The 24,061-nt window shown below is 40.6% G+C and overlaps 1 non-coding gene across 1 annotated transcript; it reads left to right on the top strand.

Moving 5' to 3' along the window:
- The first annotated feature begins 16,849 nt into the window (after positions 1-16,849).
- LOC114813105 lies at positions 16,850-16,987 on the top strand. The gene has a single exon (XR_003760716.1). It is a non-coding gene; the product is annotated as a small nucleolar RNA SNORA7 (small nucleolar RNA).
- The last annotated feature ends 7,074 nt before the right edge of the window (positions 16,988-24,061 follow it).

Genomic DNA, 24,061 nt, shown 5'->3' with positions numbered 1-24,061 from the left:
GCAAGTTATGCTAAAGCTATTTTGTCATTGCCAATTTTTTTTATTCATAAAGATCATTTTATTTTTAGTGTTTCATAGGCACGGGATGGATTGTTAACTTTTCAGTGCATTCTGTTAATACCTGAAAATACAGGTTTCCCTGAAGTTGCTTAGTAACATCAGAGAGAAAAGCCAGACTGCATTAAGCTGTCTTACAGTTAGCTGCATTGCCATTATCTCACGAATAAGATGGACTAATGGCCCATCATTGGTTTTACATGCCAACCAGCATATCCATTTCATAATCTTTAGGGGTTGGAAGATGGAGCTTTCTGTCCTATCGAGTCCGCCTGTGACTCCATATGTTCAGTGTGCTCTGGGTTCAGGACATAGCATTCAGCTTGATTACCTTATCACTGTGGCATTTCACATCAGGTTGTGGCAGTAATAGTGTTAATTAAGTGCTTACTGTGTGATGAGCACTGTTCTAAGCACTAGGAAAAAATACAGGGGCGAGAGTTAGACATTAGTCCGAGGCCTTGCAGGACATCACAATCTAAAATAAGATGGGGAAAGGATTGGTGACAGACAGGAAAGAGAAAATAATGTTTGTCTTGTCTTACGCGGTCATGTTGTCTCCAACCCTTAGCAACTCCATGGACACATCTCTCAGAACACCCCACCGCCCACCGTGTTAGTTCTGGTAGTGTATCCATAGAGTTTTCTTGGTAAAAATACAGAAGTGGTTTACCATTGCTTCCTCAGCGCAGTCAATTGAGTCTCCACCCTCACCTCTCTCCCATGCCGCTGCTGCCCAGCCCAGTTTTGACTTGTAGCAGATTGGCCTCCACTTGCTAGCCACTGCCCAAGCTACGAATGTAGTGGGTATACCTCTGCTTGACTCTCCCTCCCGTAGTCGAGACTGGTAGAGCACTGGAAACACTCCAGGTGTGATCCTCAGAGGGGATAATGTATGTACAGTAGCAAAATGAAATGCAAAGTTAATCTATCCAGTCCAGTGGAAAAGAGGACCTACAGGGACCCCAAGGTATCGTCATGAGATCATAGAGAGTACAGTCACAATCACACAGCTTTCCCCAGTTCTAAAGGTTTTAGGGGCGCAAGGCTGCTGCGGCTGAAGTTCCCCACAGTTGCTTGCCGGAGCATGTTTGTTTTTGTTTTTTTTTTTTTTGGATGATATTTGTTAAGCGTTTACTATGTGCCAAGAACTGGGGGAGATACAAGGTAATCAGGTTGTCCCACGTGGGACTCACTCTTAATCCCCATTTTACAGCTGAGGTAACTGAGGCACAGAGAAGTTAAAGTGACTTGCACAAAGTCATACAACTGATAAGGGGCAGAGTCAGGATTAGAACCCTCGACCTCTGACTCCCAAGCCCGGGCTCTTTCCACTACACCATGATGTTCAGAGCAAGAGTCCTAGGGGTCACGCTAGGAAAGAGGGATTACGGGTGGTTTCAGTTGGCAGTCCAGTGGCTAGAGGGTCGGGGTGCTCTGCTGCAGTTTAAATCCCCCTTCTTAAAGGTACATCATCCTCAAAGTCCTTGTAGTTGTAGTGAATCATGTAGGCATGGTCACTGTCCATTATAACAGCGATATATATGAATACCCACCCCACCACACACACAGCGTGGCTTAGTGGAAAGAGCACGGGCTTGGGTGTCAGAGGTCGTGGGTTCTAATCCTGGCTCTGCCACTTGTCTGCTGTGAGAGCTTGGGCAAGTCACTTAATTTCTCTGTGCCTCAGTTGCCTCATCTGTAAAATGGGGATTAAGACTCTGAGCACCATGTGGGACAACTTGATTGCCTTGTAACCACCCAGTGCTTAGAACGGTGCTTGGCACACAATAAGTGCTTAACAAATACCATTATTATTATTATTATTATTATCCCACCCGATCCCCATCTTCCCTCATGTTTAGGTAAACTTCAAAATCATGGATATCATTTTCAGATTATGGTTAGTAACTTCTAAATTATTTATCAAATCTACATTGATGGCATTGGCTAAAACTTCCAAATGCCTTGATGCAGTATGGAAACATCAAGAAGCAGCATAATTTAGTGGATAGAGCAGAGGCTGGGAAGTCTTCTTTCCTCTTTTCTGTCCTTTCCTCTTCTCTGTCTCGCTTCTGCATTGCCCTGACTTGCTTCCTTCATTCAACCCTCCCTCCCAGTCCCACAGCACTTATGTATATGTCTGTAGTTTATTCATGTTAATGTCTGTCTCCCCCTCTAGATGCTAAGCTCAGTATGGGCAGGGAATGTGGCAGTTATTATTATATTGTGCTCTCCCAAGCACTTAGTACAGTGCTCTGCACAAATTAAGCACTCAATGAATATGATTTGAATAAATGAAGGACCAAGGTTCTAATCCCTACTCTGCCACTTGTCTGCTGTGTGACCTTGGGTAAGTCATTTAACTTCTCTCTGCCTCAGTTACCTCAGCTGCAAAATAGGGATTAAAACTGTGAGCCCCATGTGGGGACCTGGACTGTGTCCGACCTAATTACCTTGTATCTAACCCAGAGATTAGTAGAGGGCACGTTAGCAAATACCATGAAAAAACAGACAAACAGTATTCTGGAGATTAATCAATCGGTTGTATTTATTGAGCACTTACTGTGTGCAGAGCACTATACTAAGCACTTGGGAGTTTCCAATACAACAGTGTTGGTAGTCACATCGCCTGTCCGCAATGAGTACTGTCCGTTGGCTTTTTCCGATGACGTTCCTTGTTCCGACAACAACTGTAATATTACTGCAGGGTTCATTGCAGCGGCCTATCACTGAGCTGTGACTGTAGCTGGGGAGAGCTTCTGAGACATTGGCTGTGTGACTTGTGCTCTTGGAGTGTTTCGGGTGCTGGCAGTGGGATTTGATGGATCTTAAAATCCGTCCTCATTGATAGCACTGCCATGTCGTGATATATTCCTCCAAGGAACAAGTACCCCTACCTCAGAGGTTTTCCTCACTTCCCTGTAAGACCCATAAAAGAGAAATAATTAAGACACCTAAAGGCAATGGTTGTTCCTGCTGGTATTCTGTTTTCATTTCCTGCTTATCTTCCCTATTGTTTCTTCTCTAGATTAATAATGATGGTATTTGTTAAGCACTTACTAAGTGTAAAGCACTGTTCTAAGTGCTGGGGAGGCTACAAGGTGATCAGATTGTCCCACGTGGGGCTCACAGTCCTCATACCCATTTTACAGATGAGGTAACTGAGGCACAGAGATGTTAAATGACTTGCCCAAAGTCACACAGCTGATAAGTGGCGGAGCCTGGATTTGAACTCATTACTTCTGACTCTCCAGCCCATGCTCTTTCCACTGAGCCATGCTGTAAACTCTTTGAGGGCAAAATTTATGTCTCATTGTACTCTTTTAAGCTCTTAGCACAGTGCAATTTGCCCACAATAAGCACTGCATAATCATTGTTGTGTTTCTAAAGCTGGCTTCAAAAACATGTACAAAATAAAGGAGTGTCAGAAACCTCATTCATTCAATCATATTTATTGAGCGCTCATTGTGTGCAGAGCACTGTACTAAACACTTGAGAAGTACAATTCAGCAACAAATAGAGACAATCCCTGCCCTCAACGGGCTCACAGTCTAGAAGCGAGGCTGCTGAGGATAGCGTGACAAAAAATTAGATGGCATACTTGCACTGTTTCATCCCAGAGCAAAGAAACGTAGTAAATGCACACAATAAAATGAGTAGATATTACTGTATATTGCCCCTGTCATGTTAGATTTCTGTCTAGTCTTGTGTTGAACGATTTGTATTCTTTACCTGTTTCTAGATGATGGTTAGTCCAGCCTCCTTTTCTTTTTGTCAAGGGTAAGATCCATGTGTCTTTTAGATACCTCTCCTGTAATAGATGGCATAATAGATGAGATGCTATTGTTCAGACCATATTAGCATTTTGGATGTTTCTTTGATGGAAGAAAGTGTTGGTAAATCCATGGTAGTGTGTGGCACCTTCTCAGAGCAAGGGAAGACCACTGTCCAATGAATCAGTCAATTACTGATGCTGAGTGCTTACTATATGCAGAATACTGTACTAAGTGCTTGGGAGAGTACAGTACAGCAAAATAGTGTGATCTGGAGCAAGGCACGTTCCCTGCCCATAATGAATTTATAATCTGAAGGGGTCTAGAGGGGTCTAGAGTCTAGAGGTCCTAGGTTTTCCATTCCCAAGCAATCCAGTGACTTCCATATTTTGGCATCCTGCCCAACTTGTGTCACTAGCAACATGGCCTAGTGGATAGACCATGGGCCTGGGAGTCAGAAGGACCTGCATTTTAATCCCAGCTCTGCCATTTGCTATGTAACCTCAGGCAAGTTCTCTGTGCCTCAGTTTCCTCATCTGTAAAATTGGAATTAAGACTATGAACCCCATGTGGGAGATGGGCTGTGCCCAACCTGATTGCGTGTATCTACGCCAGTGCTTAGAACAGTGTCTGGTACATGGTAAGCCTTTAACAAATACCATACCAGTATAAATCTCTCAAGAGATAGATGTCAGTACTCCTGATATGAATTGTATCTAAATCATCCATTTTCTTTATCACAGTCCATCATTGCGGGGCATATATGGACTGGTTGCATCTCAATCCACCTCATACCAAAATGCCAGGCTTAATAATGAGACTTTGGCCAGCATCAAACTAATATTCATAGCAACACAGCTTTTGCTGGGGAAGAAGTTGGGAAGCAGCGTGTGGTTTAATCGAAAGAGCACAGTGTTGGAAGTCATGGTTCTATTCCCCGTTTCACCGCTTGCCTGGAGTGAGGAGCTTATCTTTTCTGTGCCTTAATTTCCTTATCTGTGAAATGAGGGTAAGGTACCTCATCTTCTTCCAGCTTGAGTCTGAGCCCAATGTGGGGCAGGGACTGTGACCAACCTGTCTATATCATATTTGCTCCAGTACTTGACACATTGTAAGTAGTTAACAAATCAATCAACCAATAAGTGGTATTGATTGAGTGCTTACTATGTGCAGGGCACTATGCTAAGCATTTGGGAGAGTACAGTACAACAGAATCAGTGGACATGTTCCCTGCCAAATATTATTATTATTTTTATTGTTAATAAAATAGGTGATTACAGGGTAACCAAGGAACCACTGTATGGAGAGTGAGAGTGGGAGGAAATTGTAACAAGGGGACCCTAGAGAAATAGAAAAAAATATGGTGGTATTTGTTAAGCGCTTACTATGTGCCAAGCACTGTTCTAAGCGCTGGGGTAGATATAAGGTGATCAGGATGTCCCACGTGGGGCTCACAGTCTTCATCCCCATTTTACAGATGAGGTCACTGAGTCCCAGAGAAGTGAAGTGACTTGCTCAAAGTCACCCAGCTGGCAAGCGGCGGAGCCAGGATTAGAACCCACATCCTCTGACTCCCAAGCCCAGGCTCTTTCCAGTGAGCCACGCTGCTTCTCTAAAGAAAGATCAGTGAAGTCAATTGCAGGTGATGTGGAAATTTGGAGGAGACCTGGGTCCCAATAGTACTTTGCATCTTGGGCTCATTAATTAATTTGGGGAGTAGCTATTTGACCATGCAAAGGGGGAGGGTATTTATTTGGCTATGAGATGATGGAACATGGCAGTTGTTCGACCTTCAATGACACACCAAGCAATACAAACGGCCTCCAGGACTAGAGGTGAAAAATAGAAAAACGGCATGGCTTAGTGGAAAGAGCACGACTTGGGAGTCAGAGGTCGTGGGTTCTAATTCCACCTCTGCCACTTGTCAGCTGTGTGATTTTGGATAAATCACTTAACTTCTCTGTGCCTCAATTACCTCATCTGTAAAATCGGGATTAAGGTTGTGAGCCCCATATGGTACAATTGATTACCTTGTATCTACCCCAGCACTTAGAACAGTGCTAGGCTCATAGTAAGTGCTTAACAAATGTCATTATTATTATTATGATTATTATTATCAAAAATAGCTCATTTTTACTGGAAGCCCAGGAGAAGCTCCAGGGCAGATTAGAATGATCCACATGTGAAGTTGGTCCAGGGTTCTCTTGACATTTCTAAGTCTCCAGACTTTTATTCATTCAATCGAATTTATTGAGCACTTACTGTGTGCAGAGCATTGTACTAAGCGCTTGGAAAGTACAATTTGGCAACAGATGGAGACATTCCCTACCCAATAACAGGATCACAGTCTAGAAAGTCAACAAAGGCTCACTTGTGTCTGCCTCCTTACGCAACTTGGGACCAGTGGGGTCTTAAGTCCTTCTTTCAGGTTAATGGGCCTGAGAAGGCAACAACTACGTTAAGTCTGTGGTGCCCAGTGGCTAGCTTGATCCGAATTGTTGATATGCACTGGAGAGCAGATGTTCCTCAGCATTTTCCTGAAGTGACACTCTATTCTAACCAGAAGGATTGGATATTGCCCAACAAATTCACCTGAACAATTCCAAAACCAAGGGCACTTCCCCAACTGATTGGATGACCAGGATAGGGGCAAATCAAATCACAAATTAGCTTCTGCCATCATTTTTCATTCTTCAGAAATTTGACTGATTTTATTTTGGGTTTGTTTTCTTCAGTGGGTGTTTGATATCCATTATTTATTCATAATATTTGGCTTTTGAATAAAGGTTCTAAGTTTCATATTCCTGCTTTTAGGCTCATTCACCAGGGTTGTGCATTGGGGCATATATCTGTTTATATTTATTCATTAGTGTGTTGCTAATTAAAAATGTGTTTCATTAAACTTGTAAAAAAGACTTGAGGAGAATGAACATGTTGAAGTTAAGCACCCCGGGCTATGGAATAGCTTCAACAGTTGAGTTGTTGAAACTAATGTGGGCAGTAAGGGTGTCAAAAGCATCTAACACTAGAATGTTTGAAAAGCAAAATAAAATATGCATAGGATGGCAGGTAGAGTTGGAGGTTTTCGAAAGAACTCTTGCCTGTTACGTACATTTTTGGAAATAAGAATATTCCTATGTGAATCAATTGTACAAGTGGGCTGTCTTTTGATAGTACTCACTCAACATTATTTTTCCACTGGGATCTGTCCAAGTACAAAAATTTTGTGCTGGATTTTTTTTCGGAGGTAATTATGCTGAGCTAGCCTCAGAATAGCTGTTTGGATGTATTATACTTAAAGGAAGTTAATAGAGCTTACCTTATCATCATCAATGGTAAAGTAACTCCCGTGTGAAGAGTTCTTTACTAGGCAGTGAGGGAAGGAGAGGGATTACAGAAGAGAGCAAAAGTCCCTGTCCTCAAAAAGATTACTAGCTAATAGGAGACAGAAGAGATGCAAATGCTCAAGCATAAGAATAGATTAAAATAATCAATGCTAGGAACAAAAAAAAACCCCTTCACAGTAAAATTTATAGAAATACATTGCTTATGGCCAGAAATACAGGTATATGCAGTATTTGGATAACTTCAGAGAGGGATAATCAGAAGGTTTCATGGAGGATATGGACTTTAAATTGCTCTTTGAAGTAGGGTTGGGTCATGCTTTGGGCACACTTGGGAACAAGTTGGGGTTTAACAGAAAAGGCCTGTTGTTTAAGAGAGTGCTAATGTGTGGGGAATCCGGAAACTGCCTTGATCAGATGATCTAGTCGTTGGAGGAAATACTCAACTTGAGAAAAATTGAGGGAGGGCATTGACCATGTGTCTTGCTTCTTTTATACACTTCCAAGGGCTCAGAGGAGGCCTTTGCACACGTTTTCAGTTAAGTACCGTTGACGATGATGATGATGATGTCTGAGCTCAATCATCTGCATAGTTAAGGTTGAGATTGAAAAATCATTCATTCATTTGAGATCCACCAGAGAAAGGGCAAATACCTTGGAGGACACCTGCATTTAGAGGGTAAGGAAAAGAAGGGGCGTTATTAATGACAGAAAATTAGTTCCAGAAGAAAGAGGAGATTTCTGTAGCACAGACAAGGAGGAAAGGCTGATGGTTTCAGTGAGGAATGAAGGAGGGAGAATGGAGGATAGGAGCAATGTTTTTTGAGACAGGAAAGTGGAGCACTTGATCCAAAAGTGGATCATTAAAATTAGGTTAGGGAGGGCAGCTAGTGAGCTTGCGGATTCTGAGATATAGTTAGGCTTAAAAGATGGACAATTTCTTGAGTAATCCAGTCCAGGTTTAGAGGAAGAAGACTATGGACAAGGGGACAATAGTAACAATAACGATAATAATCATAAATGTTTACTATCTGGCAAACACTGTACTAAGCACTGAGCTTAGATACAACATGATCAGGTTACACGCAGTCCCTCTCCCTACTGGGGTTCATGTTAAGAGGTTGTCTTCTGAGAGGAGAAGAAGGAAACATACTAGTGATCTCATAGTTGAAACATGTTATCATAGTTATCATAGTCTTATGATAAAAGGCTCTAAGTGGAAGTGGATTTCAGCAATTCAGGAGGTAATAATTTTCATGCAGGCCTGTTTACAGGATTATCTATGTGGATTTTGGAGTTTCTGAGGATGAGTGGAAGGTGGAAGGATGTAAGGATGAAGGATGTAAGGTAGGAAAGAGAAGCAGCATGGCCTAGTGGAAAGAAGACCATCCTGGGAGTCAGAGAACCTGTGTTGTAATCCCAGATCTGCCAATTGCATGCTGTGTGACCCTGGGCAAGTCACTTAGCTTCTCTGTGCCCCAGTTTCCTCAACTGTAAAATGGGTACCGAATACCTCTTCTCCCTCTTTGACTAAGCCCTCATTTCTTCTTTTCCCACTCCCTCTGCATCACCCTGCCCCAGGCCCACAGCAATTATGTACATATCCATTTTGTATTTATATTAATGTTTGTCTCTCCCTTTATACTGCAAGCTTGTTGTGGGCAGGGAATATGTCTGTCATATTGTTGCCGTACTCTCCCAAGCACTTAGTACAGTGCTCTGCACACAATAAACACTCAATAAATGTGATTGATTGATTGACTTCGATTGTGAGTCCTATGTGGGACAGAGACTGTGTCTGACTAATTAGCTTGTACTTACCCCAGCTATTAAAAGAGGGTTTAACACATGGTAAGTGCTTAAAAAAACATTAAAAATGAAGGGAAGGCATGACTGAAGTTATCAAGCAATGTAGCTCATCAGCAGTGACTAGAAGATGTGCTGTCAGGTCAGGGCCGATGGCATGGACTTCAAAGGTAAAGAGTAGGAGAAGAAAAGAGCTTAAAGATGACAGACCACGTTTCCACTCCTGGTGGAATGATGGAAAGGACGGGAGAGGTTGAACCTTATGGAGCAGGCAGCAAGAGAGGTTATTTCCTCAGAAGAGAACTAAATACCACGATAGCAAAGTTCTGGGGTATGTCTCAGTTATGCAGGAATTGTTCCACAGTGGCTTCTTCCACAGAAAAAGTGGGAGAAAGCAGAGGGCGGAAAAATGTGGGGTGCAGTGGATGGGGAGGAAGTTGCAGGCAGTGGACAGAAAGGGAACTTAGCTTTCTTGATTCTGACTTCAACCCTAGTCATCGCTCAAAAATTTGAAAAGATTATAGTGCTGGAATGGAAATCTTAATCATTGCTCACAGTAATCAACTTGTCTAGAACTGATGCACTCATTGACTCTTATAGAGAGGGAATATTTCATTGAAATAAAACCCCTGAATTGCTTGATAAAACATGGAAATTTTCATTCAAATTTATGATTAAACTTCTACGATTATTTAATCAAAGTGTATGAACTGGAAGGATTAATGCATTTGGGAATTTTTCCTTTAAGCTATTTATCAATTTCACCCCATGTTAAAACATAAATGTTTTCTACCTCAAATGTTTTTCTCTTGCCTTCAATTTTTCCACTCAAGAACTGAAAATCAATCGCATCATTGCCTTCCCCACCACCTTCTTTGAGTTATAGAGCAGACTTTCCAGTTATTATCTCTTTTTTCAATATGAAAGCTTCTCATAACAACTCAGAAAAGAGTTCAAATGTGGAATCTTGAAATAGACACCATGCTGGTCACTTCAAATCATGGCATTATGCAAAATATCCGAATTTCAGTTAATATACAGAGGTAACGTTTATTAAACTAAATGCGAGAATAATTGCCAAACTAAACAGTGCAACATATCTGCACTCTGTAATAGTTTGAATTGTAGTGAAGCTTCATGTATCAGCTAGAGTGATATTTAACTAGGCTTTCTGTGAAACAAAAGGACAAAAAGAGATATTTTACAGCTACCTTTAAGTAGGTGGAGTATTGAAACACATTTTAGGCATTGGGTTTCAATCACCTAGGTGCTTATGAAGAATGAACAATTGGTAGGTCTGAGATGTAAAGTTCATATCCCATTCCCAAAATAACAGCTGGGCCATTATGTTTCTTCTCTGTCTTGAAAGGGTCATCCCAATGGATGGACATTATAGTTGACTTCGACTGGCCCGCAGAGTAAAAGTTGACATTGTCCACTTTCCTTAAGGCTACCAACCATGCTTCTGATTAATGCTAATTGTGCTGTGGTTATGGGGGAGATTTGGCACTGTTCACTAGGAGAGAAAAACAGACCACTGACTCATTTTACATAGACAACTAGGTGGAATCCAGTGGGTAATAAAAATCCCCATTTCCCTGATTGAGATTTCAGTGACCTCCAAAAAGTAAAAGGCTGAATCTCCTTTAAAGAATTCCTGCCCAGGTGGTCCAGGGATTTTCATTATGAATAATTCAAGGAGGCAGTTTGGCTGGTGGTCTATTTCATTGTTTATGATCTTGTCCTTTCATTTGATTTGGGGCTTAGAACAGTGCTTGGCACATAGTAAGTGCTTAACAAATACCATCATCATCATCATATTCCACGTACCAAACATACAGCAACTAAAGGGTCAGCATGTGGAAAAAAAAGGTCCTTATTTTTTCACACATTACCACATCTACTAGTAGTAATATCAGGCTAATGGTATTTATTGAGCACCTAATACTACTAGTAATGATAACTGTGATATTTTTCAAGTGCTTACTGTGTGCTAAACTCAAGCACTGGAAAGATAAAATCCAGTAGGACAATCCCTGTCCCATATGGGACTCACAGTCTGAATAGGAGGGAGAATAGGTGTTGAATCCCCGATCTTAGAACAGTGCTTGGCACATAGTAAGTGCTTAACAAATACCATCATTATTTTACAGGTGAGAAAACTGAGGCACAGAGAATTTAAGTGATTTACCCAAGTTCACCCAGTCCATAATTAGAACCCAGATCCTCTGACTCACAGGCATGAGCTCTTTTTACTAGACTTAGCTGTTAAGCACAATGCACTGTTCTATTTATTTGGCAAAGCACCACAGATCACATGGTACAAGCATATGTTCCCTCTCCACCCCACCGGGGAGGCAGAAATTAAAGTATTTAAAAATAGTGGAATCCAAACAAATAATTGAATGTACAATTGAATATGCTTACATATGCAAATGATGAGGGTGGATAAAAAATGCATAAGTGGCAAAGGAGGCTGTTGGGCTAATTCAAATCAGGGTATTGGGAATTAATTGGGGAATGTTTGTTGGAAGAAGTGAGACTTTAAGAGAGCTTTGAATATGTGGAGGCCAAGGATTGATGGATTTGGGATGGAGAATTGGAGAGGAGTTTGAGACCTGGGGAAACGTTGTGAGCAAGGGATTGGAGGTGACTTTGGGAGGAGTGAAGAGTGGGTGATTTGAGGAGTGGGTGAAAAGTTGCAGGAAAAAGCCAATGCAAGCCATTACGTTTGATGTGGAGGGAGATGTGAGGTCATTGGAGGGTTTTGAGAGGTGAAGAGACATATTGTGAGCATTCATTCAGGAAGGTCATCTGGGCAGAAGCGTGAAATAGGAACCGAAGGGGGAAGGGTGGAGGCAGGAAGACCAGAGAGAGGCTGATGCCTTATATCTCATAGGTAAATAAATCTGACTCCTTTTAAATTTTGGCTTTACAAAGTAAAATACAAGGTCGGGGATTATACTGCAAGCACTTGCTGCCATTTTTCTCTAAGGCTGGGCAAAATCTCTGCTCCACCTTCCTCACACATACCTCCATGGGTTAAAAAAAAGAAACGAAACCTGATCATTGTGATTCTGTACTTTGTGATAATATTATTATTCAGTTTTCAACAATGGCATCAAGTGTCTTATCAAGTGCTTCTCAGCACCAACCCTCTGAGGAATAAAGTACCCAGAGCTCCTGTTTCAGAAATGGAGGATCCCCATTGACCTGCTCCATGCAGGAGAACTCTTGTCTTTATATCACCTGGCAACAGAAGCAGTTGCTGAAAAAGAGATTGTTTAGGGCCCGCCACTTTTGACATCCAACCCAAAATACAAATGGGAAATGGTGTGCATAACTTTGGAATATGTTCTGCAATCTTCTGAGGCACTTTCTTCTGAACAGGCAGCCCAACCAGACTCAGTTTGGCATTGTTACATGGTTTCATCCATTTTCATCAGCTTTTACAGTGCCTGGCTGGTGCTCAGTTGCTAATACCCATCCCCAGCTGCTGCTGCAGATTAGAAAGTTTTTCCAATTGCAATCACCACTCCCGATTTTTCTCTGTGGCCTCTATGCTATACTAGCATCTGCAAAGGGAATGTCATTCTTGCAAATTTGGCTTTTTTTTGTCACCTCAAACACACAGTCCTTCTCTCTCTCCCTCTCTCTCTCCCTCTCTCTCTCTCTCTCTCTCCCCCTTAAAGGTGTTTTGTCTTGAGTCTGTTTTAAAAAGCACAGAATTGCTGATTGAAAACAGACAGCCAGAAAAATCCAATCAGAGAGTCATGTGTTTCTTCAAATGAACTACACTACAATCTGCCTTGAATGGGAGGCAGTGGGGGATTTATAAATTGGGGACATCCTTGATGTGGGGCTCAGCATTTTATGAATGCAAAAGAACAAACAATTATATGACCACTTTTCCTGAATTTTCAGTCTCACCAGTGCTCCTCTGTTCTTCGATCTTTGCAGATTGTCAGCGAGTTTATCTTGGGATTGGTAAAAGTTTGACAGAAGCTGTCAGAAGGAAACATGAATAAAGTTTGGAATTTAGGACTGCAGTAGAATAAAAGACATTAGATTGTCTATTTTAATGATAACTCTCCATCTGATTAAATCACTGGGATATTAATCCTCTATCTGCAGTTCATTTTAATGCCTGTCTCCCCTGCTGGATTGTTAGCTTTTTGACATTATACTTTCCCAAGCTCTCAATACAGTGATGTGCACAGAGTTAGTTAATAAATACCAATGATTGATATGTTCACAATGGTACAGTGACTATGGGTAGAAGTTGTGAGAACTCAGAGACAGCCATCAGGTTTTGATGGGGGCACACAGACACAGCTAAATGCTCAGAGCATAAGCAGCCTCGGGATACCAAAAGTAATAAAAGGGATAAACTTCCTTTTTCTTGCTGAATTATAGAAATACATTATATGGTGTGCAGGAAAACAAAAGAGTCATTCCCAGGTTAGTATAGGATTAATCCAGAAATTATGAAAGGAAAAATAAAAATTATGTTATTCTGAAATTATGTCTTTACATAGATACATAGATAGTCATATTAGACACAGTCCCTGCTCACAGTCCAATAGGTAGGTACAATAGGAATTTAATTCCTACATGACAGATGAGGAAACTGAGATGAAGATTAGTTAAGTGACTTGCCCCTAGGTCACCCAGCAGGGAAATGGCAGAGGTATCTAAGAAGATCTTTGATGGAATGATCACCCTAAGTTCTGAGGCAAGGATTTATTTAACTAGTTTGGCTGGAAATTGACAAAATCCATGAGGTCAGAAAATGCTTTCTGAAAATTATGTTGTATTTTTCACCCAACTACAGGGTTATCATAATGACTTTCTGCTTTGTGGGGAAGCCTGCTGGCTGGCTCACTAGGGATAAAGATGAATATTGCCCGTTTATTATTTCCAAAAATATCCGTTAATAAGGTCAAAAGAATAGTCAGATGAGATGATCGACCCCTATGTAATTCTGAGTATCCCAATCAAATCCTTTCTCTAGATTTCCCTTTCCATGCAATAATGCCAGGTTGTGTATTGAGTATGTTTCTTCTGTAGTGACTTTGTAATTGGTCCTGACATTGGAAACTCTGCTATTTAAAATTGAAGTTCGATAATGTAGCGAATGCTCTTTGGTTTCCTTGCTCCATATCCATATTATGTCTTCTTCCTAACTGGTTGGTTTTTCCAGATTTTGTCCAGGTATTTCTCTCGCAGGAGTTTTCTGGAAGCAACCAAACACCGCAGGAGATTTCTGGAAGCAACTTGTTGGTACTTGTTAAGCACTTACTATGTGCCAAGCCACTGTTCTAAGCTCTGGGGTAAATACAAAGTAATCAGATTGTCCCACGTAGGGCTGTCATCATCCCCATTTTACAGATGAGGGAACTGAGGCACAGAGAAATGAAGTGACTTGCCCAAAGTCATACAGCCGACAAACGGTGGAGCCAGGATAAGAACCCATGACCTCTGACTCCCAAGCCTGGGCTCTTTCCACTGAGCCACACTGCTTCCCCAAAGCAACCAAACACCTCTTCCCCTCCCACCCTCTGTCCTGATTGAGGAGCACACAGTCTGAAGATCGGCTGTTTAGCAGAGGTCTTGGGGTGGCCGGCACCTCTCAATTTTGATGATATTGCAAGTCTATCTAAGTCTGCAGTGAGGAACTTTGGAATCTTGCTTGGCCTGCACCTTTCCCCCGCTTCAGGGCCTGTATCGATCATGTTGTCAAAACAGCTTTGTATCATCCACCTTATATTACCTGTCTACAGATCCGCCTTGAGACCTGTTTAAAGCTTCACTGATTTTGAGACACTGATTTACACTGCAGTGTTTCCTAGTCTGGCCTCACTGTAATCCTTTTTACAGCAGCTCCCTCTCTTCTGCTCTAATGAGGAAATGACAACTTGTACAGGAATCAACTGCAAGATTCATTTCAAATGCAGAATATCTATTTCCATTAAAACATAATGATTTTATTGGCATTCCACATTGATCAAAAATGTCCTACTTTGACATTTAAATATCTACAGGAGTTTTACCAACTAATAAAGTTAAATTAACTCTTTTCCAGGCAAAATGAGTGCAACTTTCAGGACTCTTATAGTGTTCTCATTGAGAGGTTCTGCACTGGAGACAAACAGAAACAATTTGTTCTAAGATGACACATAGAAAAGATGATTTTGAAGAAACATTTATCAATATACGGTCATATGAACTTTCATCATCTATATGAACTCACTGAGTGCTCACTTAATTCATCAGACTGTAAGCTTGTTGTGGTAAGAAACATGTCTACCAACTCTGTTGCATTGTACTCCCCCAAGCACTTAGTTCAGTGTTCTGCACACAGTTAGTGCTCAATAGATTCAACTGATGACGATCAGATTATGCTAAAGATATTGTGGTATCTCTTTCACTAGATTTATTTTTCTAAAAGAGAATGAGACCTCCTCTAGACCAATTCTGCCGTATTGTACTCTCCCAAGAGCTTAGTACTGTACTCTGTTTAGAGCAAGTGCTCAGTAAATGCCTTAATTGATTGACTGAACCGCCTAGAAGGTTTAGGCCTATTGGAGGGGCTGAATAGATTATTTCTCAAGACACTTTTCAGATACATCCTCAAGTCTTTTATTCTATTCAAGGACAGTAGAGAATAAAGAAGGGAATTGTAAGTTGAAGTAGGAATCCTAAGGATGCTTATCCCAAACTTTATGTATTTCCAGTGTTTGCCTTTCGCTAGTTTGAACTGAAACTTGAATGAATCTTTGTTGATGGAAAAGGTCACCTCCCAGACAGAATAAGCTACTAACAGTTGCCTGCAACTCAGAGAATATTATTTATAACCGTCCTTCGAGTTGGAAAATGACGTTACCGACAGTGAGATTTTTGTCAGTATGTGCAAGCATAGCTGATAAAACGGATGAGAGAATGATAATCCATTCCCTGCGTGTACACGTGGAGCTTGCCCCTTGCTGGACTGTCACATTGGCAACCTGTAGTGCTTTGCTCTGTTTTAGTCCTCGTTGGGCCTCTGTATTCTCCCTCAGATTTTGTTTTGAGAGAGTAACATTATGTTGAATGCTGTACCCCAGTTTTCACTCCTGTCTCTCACCTTTCCAACAATCCTTGGGATGTTTCCTGAGAGTGATATCATAGTATCAAGATTCAGATTATTATTATTACATCACAGTACTGTAATATCCATCCTTTTCTTATGGACCTTGAAACTGGATTGACCAAGGCCACCCTATATGATTTTTTAATCAATCAATCAATTGTATTAATTGAGCATTTATTATGTGCAGAGCACAATATTAAGTGCTTGGGAGAGTACAACAGAGTTAGCAGACACATTCCCATCCCAGAAGAAGTTTAAGGTCTAGTGATGAGCTTACAGTCCTTTTTTTATGGTATTTGTTAGGCCCTTCTATGTGTAGACATTTTACTAAGCATTGGGGTAAATACAAGCTAAACCAGTTGCTCACAGTTTTATTCCCCATTTTATAAATAATAATTAAAATAATTATGGTATTTATTAAGTGCTTACTATATTGCCAGGCACTTTTCTAAGCACCAGGGTGGATACAAGCAGATTTGGTTGGACACAATCCCTGTCCCTCATGATACTCACAGTCTTAATCCCAATTTTACAGATGAGGAATTCAGGTATAGAGAAGTTAAGTGACTTGCCCACATAGGGCGTCAGGATTAGAACCCAGGACCTTTTGACATTCGGATCTTTGATCTACACATTAGGCCACACTGAGCCTATTGCTGAGACTAGAACACCGCTCTGAGGAGAAAAAAATTATCTTCCTCAAGAAGTTAATAATATTGAGTACTTGCTATATTCCTCTCTCAGGGTCGGACCTGGAGAGTTTCCAGTACTCTACCAATCTCAGCAATGGGAGGGAGAGTCAAGCAGAGGCCTACCCATTCCATTTCTAGCTCGGACAGTGGCTAGAGAGTGGAAGACAATCTGCTACAAGTCAAAACTCGCCTGTGCTGGGCAGCAGTGGTACCGGAGAGAGTCGAGGGCGGAGACTCAAGTTCACTGTACGGAAGGAGGCAATGGTAAACCATTTCCATATTTTTACCAAGAAATCTCTATGGATCCACTACCAAAACAATTGCAGATGGACAGCAGGGCATTCTGGGAGAGATGTGTCTGTGGTGTCGCTATGGGTCGGAAACGACTCGACGGCACAAAACAAGACCTACTATACACAGAACACTGTACTTAGTACTTTGGGAGAGTATGATCAAATGAGAAGAAAAGGAATTTACCAATCAAGTGGGGGTGACAGGTATTAAAGTAATCAACAGATAGGAGGAAGGAGAGAGAATACTTAAATGAGGTAGTGCTTAAGTAATAAGGTATGTAGGCTTCGTGTATATGTGCTCTGAGAGGTCTTGAATGCATGGAGACAACCTAATTCTATCCCATTCTAGAACAGGAAAAGGAGACCCTTCACAGCCAGGGAAAAGACCTATTGAACTGTGACCTTTAAAAATTTTGTCCATTAAAAAGATGTTGAACACAGTCAACGTAGTATTTATGTTTGACTGTATTTCCAGAGATGTACATAGGGCATATTTGCCACATCAACAAACTGTTAACTCAGAGTGGACTCCTTCAAGAGTATCTCATTTCTCACTACTGCCAATCCCCAAATAATGCTTCTAGCACTGTTGTATGTTAATGCTTCCTAGTTATCTAACTTTAAGATTAGGTGCAAGTTTAACTTGGCTTAAGTACTCATCTTCTGCCTCCTTGGAAGGATATGAATGACTTGAGTAGCATTAGCATTAGGCATGACATCTATATGATAGAGATAAAAAGCAGATCTCTAGTTCGTTAGCACAGAGTGGTCTTTTACTGAAAAAAATGCATATAAAAATCCAATTTAAATGAATTCATTATTGGTCCAAACTTTCTCTGCTCGTGGGTCATGTAATATATTGTATTTTTTATCACACTTTTCTACTATATTTATATTTTCTCTCGTCAATAGTTCAGCTCTTGTGACTGCATTAATGCACCATATATCGTTTCTATGGGAAAATATATTTTGCTCAGTGCTCTTTAGCTTAACAGTCTATCTTCATGGAACCAATTAAGAAAGCTAAAAGGGAGTTTAGCCATACTGATTTCTTCACTTCCTGACTCATCCTCCCAATTCCATTTGACTTATTATTTATCCTCTCAGGTTCATTATTTGTATCTATTCTTGCATTCTTTTAATTATGCTTTTGTCAATTGACGTCAGCTTGTCTTTTCAATTCAACTCTGAGCTTTTCAAGGTGAGGAATTTATCTTATACTCTTTCTGTATGTTCTCCAAGTGCATAGGGAGTCCTCTTTTCATAGCCAAATTTCATTAGACAAGCAATGGTGAGACAAATTAGTAAGCACAGCAAAGATCTATTATTATGTGCTCTGGTCCCTTTTATCCATTCACTTTCTGACCTCTCTAAGAAACTCTGTTATAACAATGAGGCATGAATTCTCTTTCCAAAATCCATGGTGTCTTTCCCCAACAAGTGTATTTTTCCTAGTGCACATTGGCCCCAAACTTCATTATGAATTCTACTAATTTTCCAAGTTGTAGAAGTGAGGCTCACCATACTATAATTCCTAGAGACAGCTTTTTGAATACTGTTTAGAGATGAGAATTATACTGATAGTTCCCAGGTCTCTGATATAGTAGCCATATTTACTGATTAATCATATATTCTTGAGATTAATTCCACATCTTGCCCTTGGTTTTTCATCTGAACTCTCTGATGGATGCCATTTGGTACTGGAAATTTGTTACTATCTAGTTTATTTGGTATTTGCTATAAACAAGAGGTTAGATATGGCCAATACCTTCCTCTTCAACACTTGGACACTGGGCACATATTTGCACACTTGTGGCATTTCTTCCCATACCTATATTATGGACAGCAGATAGCCTGCTAAACACCTCTGCAGGATTGTGGTCATGACCAGTGGCTTTTCAGATTGAAGCTTGATTTATAAGCTTTAGTGAGCAGTGCGATTAGCCAGCAATTGTGACAAGTCATTATTTAGGATGGGGTTAATACATTTGGGGGTCACAATTTCAAAGTAGCTTTCTTACCTGCAGCTCCTAATAATAATAATAATAATAATAATAATGGTATTTGTTACATTCCAAGTGCTTAGTACAGTGCTCTGCACATAATAAGCACTCAATAAATACTATTGAATGTTAAGCACTTACTATGTGACAAGCTCTGTACTACGTGCTGGGGTAGATAAAAGGTAATTAGTTTGTCCCGTGTTGGGCTCACAGACTTAATCCGCATTTTACAGATGAGGTCACTGAGGCACAGAAAAGTGAAGTGATTTGCCCAAAGTCACACAGCTGAAAAATGGTGGAGCCGGGATTACAACCCATGACCTCTGACTCCCAAGCCTGGGCTCTTTCCAGTAAGCCACACTGCACCTCCTGGCACTAGGTCCTCTTCTCTGAGGAGAAGGATTACAAAGCTGGTTTTGGCCCTCTGGCTCTGTGGGGGTTCAGGCTTTGCTCTTGGAGTTTAGGGGTTTGCTTGGAATTCCAGATTTACTAGTCCCCTCAAGGAGAGCTGGATTTCCCTCTTCCTAAAGAGGCACAGAGACTTTCCCTGGGCTCTCTGCAGCATGGAACTAGAGAAACAGGGAGCCAGATTTTTAAAAACCCTGGACTATACAACAATATTTTCTGCATCACTCATACAAGATGGGGGAGTTAAGGAACTTCCATGAAGGGCTGGGGTCCCTTCAATCAGGGACAATTTTGATTCTTTATGAGAGAAATGCGTATGTGACCTTGGACAAGTAACTTACCCTTTCTTTACGTCGGTTTCCTCATCTGAAAAATAGGAATAAGATACCTGTTCTCTCTCCCCCTTTGACTGGAAGACTATTTGATCTGACTACAATGTAGCTGCTGCAGAGATTAGTTCAGTATTTGTCACATAAATGCTTAATAATTACTACCCTTTTCATTATTATAATGGGAATATCTCTTTTTTAGAATGGACAACATGCATGTCTAAGCCTATATGCCTTAGATTTGAAGCATCAAAATGTCCCTAGTCTTATTATCTGGGAAACAAATATCTATGTATAGAGAGAAAGTCAGATAAATACATTATTGAAGTCAGCATATACTTGTCACTAATACCAACATATTGCTCTTCAGAAGATGACCGTTAATGAGATAAATGTGATTGCTTGAATTAGTAGTAAGTGACCTGTTTAAAATGGAATCTCTAGAGCTTTGGTTTCTTAATTCAAAAACTCATAAAGTTGTTGTGACAATTCGGGGAGCCAAATTTTCTAGAAGTGCTCATGGTAGAAACCGAGAGACTTGTTTTTAAAAAGAATTGTGTTTTTTTTTATAAATGCTGGGTCTCTGTGCACAGCCTGACATATGCCATCCCAATATGTTAGCTCCTGTTTTTACCTCTGGAGTAATGTTTCCGTATTTCTAAGGTGGATTTGCTGGTTTTTATGTTTATTTTCACTTTTTGGGATATATTTCAATTCTATGCTTGTTTTCAACTTCTGAAATGTTCATATGTCTGTTTCAGACACCATCCATATAGAATCTTGGCTTTTGAGAAAGTCCCAAGCAAGCACTAATCTGACTTGAATTTACATTCTCTCTCTCTCTCTTTCTCTCTCTCTCTCTCTCTCTCTCTCTCTCTCTCTCACACACACATACACACACACACACTTTATATTTTCAGAGTGTGTGCTACAAATTGATTTTTTTCTCATTGAGGTGCTTTGTTCAACTTTGCAGCTAAATTTCATTGACCTCTCTTGGACAGTGCTCTGTAAAATGCAAGTTGGAGAGTCTAGAAAAATACATGTATATACCTAGCATGTGCGTGTTTGTGGGCACTTGTGCACATGCATAGACTTTGCATTTTCTTTGTATGCCAAATACAGATTGCTACTTTGGTGGACATTCTATATGTCTTGAAACAGAGGGAGAGACCCAGCAGGACTACCACACAGTAAGCACACAATAAATACGATTGCACACAGTAAGCACACAATAAATACGATTGAATGAATGAAGAGAACATAACCCATGAGCATCAATACCCCAACCCCACACCCTGACAACACTATGGGATATTTGACTCGAAAGGGAAGCCAGAGAAAGGTTGTTATAGTATACACAGCCATTCTGAAGATGTCCAATGAAACCGGGTCAAAATTATCGCTCAAGATGAAACAAACTACAAGCAGCACATGCCAAAGTTAAAGAGCCATTACATAGACATATGTGGTCTTTGTTTCAAATAATCACTCAGTGGTATTATTGAGTGCTTACTGGGTGCAGAGCACTGTACTAAATACTTGGGTGAGTCCAATAATCCTTGAAAAAGTGGATTCTCCTTTCCCTTAGACACATGTTCATGAAGAGTGCAAAGGAGCATGAAAACAAATCCTCAGTGAATGTGTGAAGGATTTGATTGATTTAATATAATATAAGATATTTGAGACAGTATTTGAAAACACTATCTCCACTATTCAGCTGTGAAATTGCTCTACCCAAAGACCTGGTTGACAGTTAACATCCTGCTTTTCATTAATTATTTCTCCTAAAATTTCACACTGGGCCACCTCTTGTTAGCATCTCATCTTTCCGTTAAGTCCCTTTTTAAAAATCATGATAGCATTCAGAATATTTACATTTTACTTAACAAGAATAGGTGGAATTAGGCTTCAGATAAATACAAATAATGAAGTGAAAGTGGCTGAGCTTAATCATCATTTTTTGACTTTCTAAACTTCACCCTGAAGTTTATAAACATAAATGAACAACCCCACAACTTGAAGCCTTAACTTTATCCCACACATGGACAGTAACATCAACCTCTTCCTAAAAAGATGAGCCCTTAAAAATCCAAGATTAAAGTGAACAAGAAGGGAAAGAGGAAACCAAAAAACTGGAAGTAGGGAAAGTAAAAAAAGAAAAATGCGCATGTTTGTAATGAAAATTTGGCCTGATGTAGCCATGAACCAAGAATGCACCAATTAGTTCTTCATCATCTTTCCAAGCTGCATTTTGAACCTCTTCCATTCACCTTAAAAAGTGTGGGAACTGAACCTGGAACTTTGGGGTATGATAGTTCATCACTTACCTTTACAGTTTGTAATAACTGTGTAAATTTTTTGTAAGACATGCTATATTCTGTGTTCGAGCACCAACTAAAATACAAGAACTTGTACAACTGGAAGATTCACATGTTCTGAAAGATGTGATGGAGCAATCCAGTAAGTGCTGTAATAGTGATTAAATAAACTGTCCCAATTAGCATCAGACGCTGACAGGCAGTTAATGGAATGAGTAAATGTGTCAAAGACTATATCTCTTTGGATAACACATTTTCATCTTCATTTCTGCTTTGCTTTTGCTGGCTCTGACTCAGGTTAAACCCAAGGAAAAGGATTTTGAAGGGAACTAATCCCTTACCCATTCCTTTCAGATTCCTGGAATGCTGACACTCCCAGACCAGTATCCAGACTCCTTTCCTACTAGTAGAGAGACCAACTCTCAGAGGAGCCATAGTTTTCCAGGTTTTGTTTTTAATTAAACTTCAATTCTCGATGATTTTCCTGGAGGAAACATTGTCTGTGCAAAATATGCTCAAGAAGAGACTAACCTTCCAGGGAGTCTCCGCAAAGATAATAATGATGATGATGATAATATTTTTAAGCACCTACTATGCATCAAGCACTCTTCTCAGTGCTGGGGAAGATACAAGCTAATCAGGTTGGATATAGTCCCAGTCCCACATGGGGCTCAAAGTCTTAATCTCCATTTTACAATTGAGGTAAGTGAGGCAAAGAGAAGTTAAGTGATTTGCTGAAGGTCACACAGCAGACAAGTGCCGGAGTCGGGATGAGAACCCAGGTCCTTCTGATTCCTAGGCCCATGCTCTATGCACTAGGTCATGCTGCTTCCCCAACTTTAACTTGAAATCTGGAAAAAACGAGTGGAATCGGTGAAATCACAGCATTTATAAAGGACACGCTGGCCTGAGACAACATGGTATCTTGGAAACTGGATGCGACTGGTCGCCAGTACACCAAGGGTCAGATCCCAGTTATACCACTGGTCTGCTGTGTGACCCTGGGTAAGTGAGCTAACCAGTCGATCTCACAGTTTCTCCATCCGTAAAATGGAGGTAAGATCCCTTAGCTCAGTTTTCCTCTTAGACTGTGATCCCTGTTTGGGATCTTACCCCTGTTCTTGACACGTAATAAATACTTATAAAATACTACAATTATTGCCTTATACCTCGAATCACTGGACCCCAGCAACCGGCCGTAAGTTTGAAAGGAAACCATAAAGATTGCACTCGTTTAAAGGCATTTCTGTAAAGACCCCAATACAACGTAATAAAAATCAGAATATCGCTTCTGCTATTTGTTAAACATTTACTATGATAAACACTGTGCTAAATGCTGAGGTAGATAGGAGAAAACCAGGTCAGACCCAGTCCTTTTCCCTTGCGGGACTCCACAGTCCAAGGGGAAGGGATAACAAATAGGAAATTCCCTTTTTGCAGATGAGGAACACAGCAGTCAAGTGCTTCTTTGCCCCAAAGTCACACTAACAGGCAAGTGTGACTCCCTTTTCTATGCTCTTTTCACTATCAACATTCCTCCCAAGCAAATTAAGTTTAAGGCACTATCCCAATTCGCCTCAGTTTCCTCAACTGAAAAATGAGGACTAAATCCCCCCTTTTCAAAAGCCCTACTGAAAGCTCACCTCCTCCAGGAGGCCTTCCCAGACTGAACCCCCCTTTTCCTCTGCTCCTCCTCCCTCTCCCATCATCCCAACTCCCTCCCCCTGCGCTACTCCCTTCCCCACCCCACAGCACTTGTGTATATATGTACATTTTAATTATTGTATTTATTTTATTAGTGATGTGTATATATCTATAATTCTATTTATATTGATGCAATTGATGCCTGTCTACTTGTTTTGTTTTGTTGTCTGTCTTTCCCCTTCGAGACTTTTTGCCC

Source organism: Ornithorhynchus anatinus, chromosome 6, assembly GCF_004115215.2.
Source record: "Ornithorhynchus anatinus isolate Pmale09 chromosome 6, mOrnAna1.pri.v4, whole genome shotgun sequence".
Classification (NCBI taxonomy): domain Eukaryota; kingdom Metazoa; phylum Chordata; class Mammalia; order Monotremata; family Ornithorhynchidae; genus Ornithorhynchus; species Ornithorhynchus anatinus.
This window is presented reverse-complemented; position numbering and strand designations above follow the sequence as displayed.